This window comes from Nylanderia fulva, unplaced genomic scaffold, assembly GCF_048542155.1.
Source record: "Nylanderia fulva isolate GAGA-0341 unplaced genomic scaffold, ASM4854215v1 Scaffold107, whole genome shotgun sequence".
Classification (NCBI taxonomy): domain Eukaryota; kingdom Metazoa; phylum Arthropoda; class Insecta; order Hymenoptera; family Formicidae; genus Nylanderia; species Nylanderia fulva.
Genome location: NW_028189269.1, coordinates 352,223 through 361,240, shown reverse-complemented (window position 1 = coordinate 361,240; position 9,018 = coordinate 352,223).

The window sequence follows — 9,018 nt, the reverse complement described above, 5'->3', positions numbered from 1 at the left end:
CCTCAGGAATTAGAATCATTGAATTTGTACGATTTTACCAGATTCTGGGAAATTACGAAACAGATGTCAAATAATGACGAAGTTAAGTGTTACAAACTGGCATCGGGTTTATTTTTAAAAAAACGAAAAAAGGGTTATTTAATTAACCATTATCGATTTAATATAAAAACTGAGCCCGAAAAATACTTTTACTCGCTGCTTCTTCTGTTCAAACCATGGAGAGATTTGAGTGAACTCAAAGGTACATTCGAGACTTACACGGATGCCTTTAAGAATTCAGAGTCTGTTTTAACGAAGGCAATGAAATATCACGAAAGGCTCGAAGAAATACAGAAAGCTTTTGAGAACGTTGCTGAATTAATCGAGAAGCGCGAAAATGATCTGAAAACAGCAGACAGAGACAAATCCGATGACGATGAACTGGATTGTAATCCGATAGAAGCTGACGACGCGATAAAAGATCTGGAAGATTTTGGTAAGATTGACGACCCGATTGATTTATCGCAAATGATGTCGCAATTGAACAAAGACCAGAAAAGAGTCTTTGATGGAGTATGCCAAGTTTTACAAGATAAGAATCAGATTCTGCGACTGTACGTAAGTGGCGAGGGTGGTACAGGGAAAAGTTTTCTAATTGAAACGATTAAACATTGGATCAGAATAAATTTGGAAAAAACGACTGCCATATCTGCTCCCACGGGTATCGCAGCATTCAATATCGATGGCTTGACAATCCATAGAATGTTTCAACTACCGGTTAGTCATGAATCTACACCAAAATATACGCAATTGTCAGACATGGTCTTGAAAACTTTGAGAGACAAATTAAAGAATGTCGAATTATTTATAATCGAAGGAATTACATGTAACAATGCAATGATGGATTTAGGAACGACTGTAATTAGTGATGGTCAAGCCTATGTAGATTTGTCACGAGTAAGTAAATTGGAAGGCCTACATTTGATAAATTTCAATCCAGCATCAGTTAAAGCAAACTCGAGAGCCATTGGAGAATATAATCGACTGAGATCTATATTCAAATCTGAACTGCCACAAATCAATCCGTCCGAGAAAAAGGTTGTGAAAATGTACGATCGTCGATGGGATATCTCTAATATCATTGATGATATGCAGAATTATGATTGTGAGGAACCAGAAAGTATAGTTACGTGGAAAATATATGGCCTTTGCAATAACGATGCTGTTTCGTGTTACGCTAATGTAATATTACAATGTGCGTTTCATTGCGTACGTATTAGGCAACAAATACTGAAAAATAAAGCATCGAATGCATTGATTGATGCTATCTGCGCGTATGGTAAACGTAAATATTGCAACATTCAAGCGGTTAGAAGATCTGTCGGAAAACGCTTCGAAGAATGAACACAACAAGATGTTTCGGAATTTTTTACGGCTCTAATATCGACGTATTCCGACATCAATGATGTATTAAAACTCGAATTAAAGCACGTAACATGTTGCTCGAATATCAAATGTAATTACAATGTAACTAAGCTGGAAAGCAGTAGTTTGTTAATATTACCTATACATTCGACATTAAAAAGGAAAAAAGGTGTCACTCTACAAAGTTTGATTAATGTAGAATTTTCTAAATGGGAAATGATAAATGGCAATTGTAACAAATGTAAGGGCACCGTGTTGAAAAAGAAAACCGTAATCGAATCAACTTTATCCGTCGTAGTAATACAGCTCAATTTATATACTTTTGTAAACGGTGCTTCTAAAAAAATTATCAACAATCGGATTACCGCCGTGCCGACGAGTAATATCACGATTAATAAAAAAAAGTACAAGCTAATAAGCGCTATATTTCACGAAGGTGAAGAAATGAATCGTGGTCACTACACGTGTATGTTGAGAGCTGACACAAAATCGGAATGGTATTACTCTAATGATATGAAAGTGTTCAAGAAAAAATGGCCCAAAGGAGCACAAGGGGCATACATATTGTTCTTAGAACAGATTAAATAATGGCGCTGTATAAAGGCTGCCGTAAACGCTACATTAAAACATCAACTGTTCTAGCGCTGTATAAAAGTTGCCGTAAGCGCCAAAATAAAATATCGACTGCTCTGGCGCTTTATAAAAGCTGCTGTAAGCGCTGCATTAAAACGAGTGCAATAAGTTTTTAATTTGACCTAGGCTTCATGACATTTCAAAAAGTATCATCCAGAAAAAAATTATCAGACAGAAATATGTATGTCGTGTTAGAATCGGAGAGACGAAGAAAAATATATGGTTGCGTTCTCACGAGAATGGGCGATGGAGGGGCCCATTCTTTATTTTCAATATTCATACAAGAATATAAATTCATTCTGTTGCAATTGAAATAAATGTGCAATGTATCGTTAAAAGTTATTACAATTATACAAACATTTACATATATGATTAAATAAAATATATATGTATACTATAATATAATTATATATTTTATATATGTACATATATACCATATATTTCAATTATTTTGAACTGTATTGCATAAATTGTTACTTATACAAAGTTATGTGATAAGAATCGAAAATACATATATTTGTGATACTTGAATTACTAGAAAGCTGCTCTATATATCTGTACTTTAAAAAGTAAGTGATATCCTAAAAAAATCATAAAAATGAAAAGGTCAGGCCATGTTCAAAAGAAGGTACTCAAAAATTTAAACGATCTAATAATAAATTATCACGAAAAGTAACTAATATGTTATTCAAGGTTCCAGTTCAAAGTGAACATACGTAAAGTGTATATTATCTAAATTTAGTAATAATATATTACCATGAAAAGTAACTGTGATATTTTATTCAAGGTGCAAGTTCACATTGAATATACATACATATAAGTAAAACTGATTACAATTTGATTCTAAAAAATAAGTGCGATATGTTATTCTTAGTGCACAAAATATAATAGTCGTTTATAGAGATTTGATTTAAAATTTATACTAGCCCGTACAATGAAAAATAATTGCTCGTAATTCCAGAGTACCAATTTGTTAATGACTCAGAAAAATAACATGGCGGCCTGCTCTCAAAAAACTTTCGATGGGTAGAATAAATAATTGAAATAAGAGTTGTGAAAATTGTATAAATTAAAAACCTCCAATCTTTCTTTAGTAAAATTACGAATTTTTGTATCAACTTCCGATTTGTGTTATACTGTATTTTCAGGGAGTAAGTTATTGATCAGAAAACTTTGCCTTGTTGCTCGAAACGAGTGTATATTAAGTAAAATTTATAAATGTACAGTTCTCAGGTCAACTACAATAAAGCTATACGCTTAAAAAGTTTACTGATTATTTGTCGTAATATACAATAAAAAATTACATATTAATTATTCAAGATACAAGTGAGAAATAAATATCATTAAAATATATAATACAAAAAAAATTTATCAATTTGACTCTGAAAAGTAAGTGACATGGTTCTCAAAGTGCAAGGTTTCATTTGACTTACAATTTTCTTCAGAAACACAGAAGAAAAAGGTATTTGTATATAGTTTTGTATATTCACTTCGTTGTGTGTAGAGCTTTTAAAAATACGTTGAATCCTTATTCTAATCTAATCTTCTTCTAATGTAATACTTTTCGTATTTCAAATGTTGTAGTAATTATTCTGTAAGAGCTTCGACATTATTTCTAAATGGACATCGAGAAACATCATAGTTTTTTGAGAGCAGGCCGCCATGTTATTTTTCTGAGTCATTAACAAATTGGTACTCTGGAATTACGAGCAATTATTTTTTATTGTACGGGCTAGTATAAATTTCAAATCAAATCTCTATAAACGACTATTATATTTTGTGCACTAAGAATAACATATCGCACTTATTTTTTAGAATCAAATTGTAATCAGTTTTACTTATATGTATGTATATTCCATGTGAACTTGCACCTTGAATAAAATATCACAGTTACTTTTCATGGTAATATATTATTACTAAATTTAGATAATATACACTTTACGTATGTTCACTTTGAACTGGCACCTTGAATAACATATTAGTTACTTTTCGTGATAATTTATTATTAGATCGTTTAAATTTTTGAGTACCTTCTTTTGAACATGGCCTGACCTTTTCATTTTTATGATTTTTTTAGGATATTTTTATATATATCGTTTTATATAGTTTTACAAAATTTTTATTTCATATATCTTTTTTATATATTTTTATTTTATATAATTAATATATCTTTTATATTTTTATATAATTTTATTTCATATATTGTTTATACATTTTATATAATTTTATTTTATATATCGTTTATACATTTTATATAATTTTATTTTTTATTTCATATATCTTTTTTATATATTTTTATTTTATATATTTTAATACATTTTATAAATTTTAATACATTTTATATAATTTTATATAAGTTTATTTTATACTTTTATATAATTTTATTTTATACTTTTATATATTTTATACTTTTATATAATTTTATTTTATAAATGTTATTTTATATAATTTTCTCCTTCGCATCTTCTCTCTCACGCTGCCGCCGCTGTGTATTAGTTCGTCGTCTCTCTCTCTTCTTCGCGTCTTTCTCCTTCGCATCTTCTCTCTCACGCTCGCGTATTAGTTCGCCGTCTCTCTCGAATGCGTGCGTCTTCTTTCTCTCTTAATGTCGCGTGCACCTCGTAAGATAAAATTATCGATTTTCTCTCGCCGCGTCAACCTCGTAAGATAAAAATATCGATTCTGCCGCTGAATCCAGGCTTGGATATGACAATGTCCTTGACACGATAATTGTCTTTCGCAAAGTATGTAACGGGTGGCGCGAATAAAGTACACCATGATATATACATATAAGTATTTATTCGTCTTATATTTAATACATAATTATATTTAATACATAATTATATATAAAGTTTTATTACCTATTAAAAACTAAAGCCACCAGCTCACAATCGACAAGTTGGTGCTTGTTGAAGGCGTCGCTAGCGCGTATCGCATTCGGCAAATCCGTTACAGTGGATGCAATATTGGAGAATTGTGTATACTTGATATTGTTATATCTCTCAAAGATATAACTATTAAGAAATAACTACTCGTGTTACATCCGCTTGACAACGGACACTGACCGCGTAAAAACGCTGCGAGATATACGCGGAACCGAAATTGCTCAACGTGCAAGCAAAGCAGAAGGACTTTGAATCTGCTTCGCTTGCACCTAGGTCCTTGACCAAGGAGGCCCGTTGCTAGGCGTCCCTTCCGATCAAGGAAATTCCAAAAAGCGATATTATAAAAAGGGAGCAAAAACGCGCCGAGTCGCTTAGTCGCAGTCGCAATCAGTTGCTCTCAAGACGCTCTCGCGTCGTTAATTAAAACGATCTCGCTAGCCGCGTGCGATCTTAACATCTTCTCGCAGTCGCGCGCGATACGCGAAGTTATAGCTAAATAGTGCCGCTAAATAGATATACGCACAAGTGTATCATTGTTGAAATAAAGAAAAGTCAAGTGGTAATGTGAATAAAAGTTCTTTAATAAGTGAAAAGGTGAAGTGCATTTATTAAATCAACCCGATAAAGCCCTGACGCCCCGGATCCTCATCCCAATTTGGCGCTACCCCTTGTGCTTTTCAAGAGGCACACAACAAAACTGGTGACAGCGGTGAGATTGCGCCGAAGGACCGTCAGGAACTACTCGGAGGAAGACCTGAAAAATACAGCAGTATTAATAATCAGGCACGTCGAACATAATAATCGACGGGAAGCGGACAAAACAAAAGGCATCAAATAAGACCTGTAACATATACGCGCATATAAGGAAACAGACACGTCAACCAGATAAATCAGCCGACGTGCCGTACGTGCAAGACTACACACACACACACACGGACAACGCATCAGCAGACGTAAAGTAGGCCATCATCTAAGGACGCGACTTATGACAACACGGACAACGCATCGCACCGTACAGCGACCCGCAGGATCACCTTACAACGCCGGACCGCTAGCCGTATCAACACCGCCGAGCGATGATCTGCAGCGTCAGCAAGCGAGCGATAATTATGCTAGCCGTATTAATGTAAGTCCGAATAAAACTTTATATATATATATTGCGTGAATGTCGGAGGAGAGCGAAACACCCCGACAAGCGTTAAAGAATAAATCGTGGTTACATAGCGACTCAGCCAAACGGTCAATCAGAGCATTACCGTTAACTTTAAAAAATCTTGAAAACGTACAAATAAAATTAGGAGCAATTTATTCAGGTGAGAGCGACTCAGAATCATTTACTCACGGAAAAGCCGAACGCGAATTTCCGTTTGATATTTTTGACGAAAGTTTATTTTCCGCGAGATTGAAAAAGGAGAAATCGACGCCGATAAAAAATTAAGAAACAAAACTAAAGTACGCGTAAGTCGAACTCCTAGTAACGTGTCGCAACCCGGAGAATTCTCGCTTACGTCTTACGACAGTAGTATTTTTGATCCGAGCGAATATCAGGACATGTTGCGAACACCGCCGAACGGTGTCATGGATATGTCCGAGAGTGTCATCGACCGCGAGATTGACCGTCTTCACGGTACCATAGCTCGCGACAATACTCGACTCGTGGAAGTCGATGTACATACACCACCCCCTAATCGCGATATAGGAACAGATAACCCTCGCGATATTAGGCGATACACAGATAGACGCGTTGAAGAAACCGAGATGCGCAAAACACCTAATTATAGAGAGATAGGAATAGAAAACCCTATGCTACGCGAAATAATGAGAGGCATGCGAGAATTACGTACCAAAATAAATGTATTGCGCGAACAAATTCGCGAATCTAACGCATACGCCGACGAACGGTGTTAGATCTGCCGGGACACACACGCACGTACACTCGAGGGAGAAACGCGATACTCAGAGTACGACAACAAAAGATATGACGTTATGTACGGACGGACGGAGAATGACGCTAAACACCGACAAAGCTCTCATGAGTATTTCATCTCATTAAAAGAAGCACGACAAATGATTCCGGAATTTAACGGGATGACACAACACAAACTGCAAGAATTCTTAAGCGCATGCACTTATGCTATGAAAAATATACACCCTGCTAATGAGAAAGGGTTGGTGGGAGCTATTTTGTGTACAAAATTAAAAGGCAAAGCAATGTTGGATTTTCAAACGCAAGACATACAGACGTATGACGAACTCAAGCGACAATTGGAATGTACGTATCAGAGTAGGCGAAGCACTACGCATTTGCAGATAAAGTTCAATTCTTTAAAACAAAAGGCAAATGAAGGCGCACAAGCTTTTGGAACGCGCGTTGATACCTTAGCTATGGAATTATATGAATCCATGACGGAGGGAGAAGATCACTCCTCCATCGAAAAGCGGATTATACTAAGTATTATACAAAAACAAGCCTTGCAAAATTTCCAAATAGGACAAACGATACAGGAGGCAATAACTGCCGCAACTGCCGAGGAAAAGGTAAAGGGCACAAACGCATTGCAATCGAGTTACTATACAGGTCGAATCGTTATGATCAAGCGCCGTCGCGACCATCAAAAAACGCCGTGCAATGCTATAAATGCGGAAAATCGGGACACTACGAGCAAGAATGCCGTAGTAGTAAATACGCGCTTCTGAAACCGGAGAAGTCAGATCGCGTAACTACAATAGAAAAATTTTGCAATTACTGCAAAAAACGCGGACACAGTCGTGAAGAATGCTGGACGTTAAATGGACGGCCAAAAACGACATCAAGTCACGATAGAATAAACGGTGATAAAAAATCGCGTAACGTTAATGTAACCAAAAGTCGTAAGAAGCCGAAAACGAGAAACAGTGATACGGATTCCGAGCGACGCAGTAACAATTACGAGCGAAGCAGCGACGAGGACGAGAGACAAGAGGAAAAGAATAAGACGACACGCGCGCGGGAATATCAGGTGACGAGAGAGAGAGTTTAAATATAATTAATCTGCCCATGCAAGAGGCAAAACACTGGAAAGTAAATATGCTTTACGATTCGGAAGCTACGATTTTATTGATAAAAGTGAAACTCTTAAAGAGCGAGACCAAAATTTACAACGATAAAATAACCCTCGTGGGAATAACCGGTCACAAAGCAAAGACGATCGGAAAAATGTACGCGACCATTAAGCTAAACGGGAACAAAATAAAACACGCGATTTACGTCGTGAAAGATGATTTCCCGATGGAATATGACAAAATTATAGAAATAGATTTCCTGAAGAAACGAAATGTTTCTTGCAACCATAGGAAACAGAAGCTGCAACTAGGAAACGCTGTAATAAAACTGCGCCCGTATGAGAAGGTCCGATTACAGCCGCGCAGCGAAACGATTATCCAAAATCTAAATAGGTCAAAAACAAACGCTGGGGAAAAAACGAAAAAACATAACGCGAAAATAACCCAGATAGAATCGGAAGACGACCGGAAAAAGGGTAGGTCACGAAAAAACAAATCTGAGGACGAACGCGATAGCAATGAGGGAGACTCGGAAAGAGAGACCCCGGTACGCGTAAGCTAGTATCGCGTATCACACATCCGACCCGCCGCAACTAAAAATATCGCAGAAATCATAGAAACCGAACAAACCGCGCCAGGAATTTTTTATCGGACGATACCTAGGCAAACCAAAAAATTTTTAAAACAAAAATTGAAGTCAGTGAAAAAATGCTGATGTACGATAAAACGCTACGACGAGGACAACCAAAGAAACTTGACGTCTTATGGACAGGACCGTACATGATAACCAAAAAAAAATCTCCGACGCCAAATGTACAATAAAAAAGAGAGAAAAAAAGAGGGGGAAGAAAAAGCGATACGCATGCACACGACAAAATTAAAGTTATTTATTGAAAACTAGGGACTTATCTACTATCGTTCAATCATCATCAGATGAGCTCCCTACTAATTCATACGAGACAAAATAGGGGACGCGTACTCCCGCTCTCATAGACGCTCTCCTCACCAGACGCGGAATCAACGGCGCCATACCCAAGAGCACCACGCGTACCTC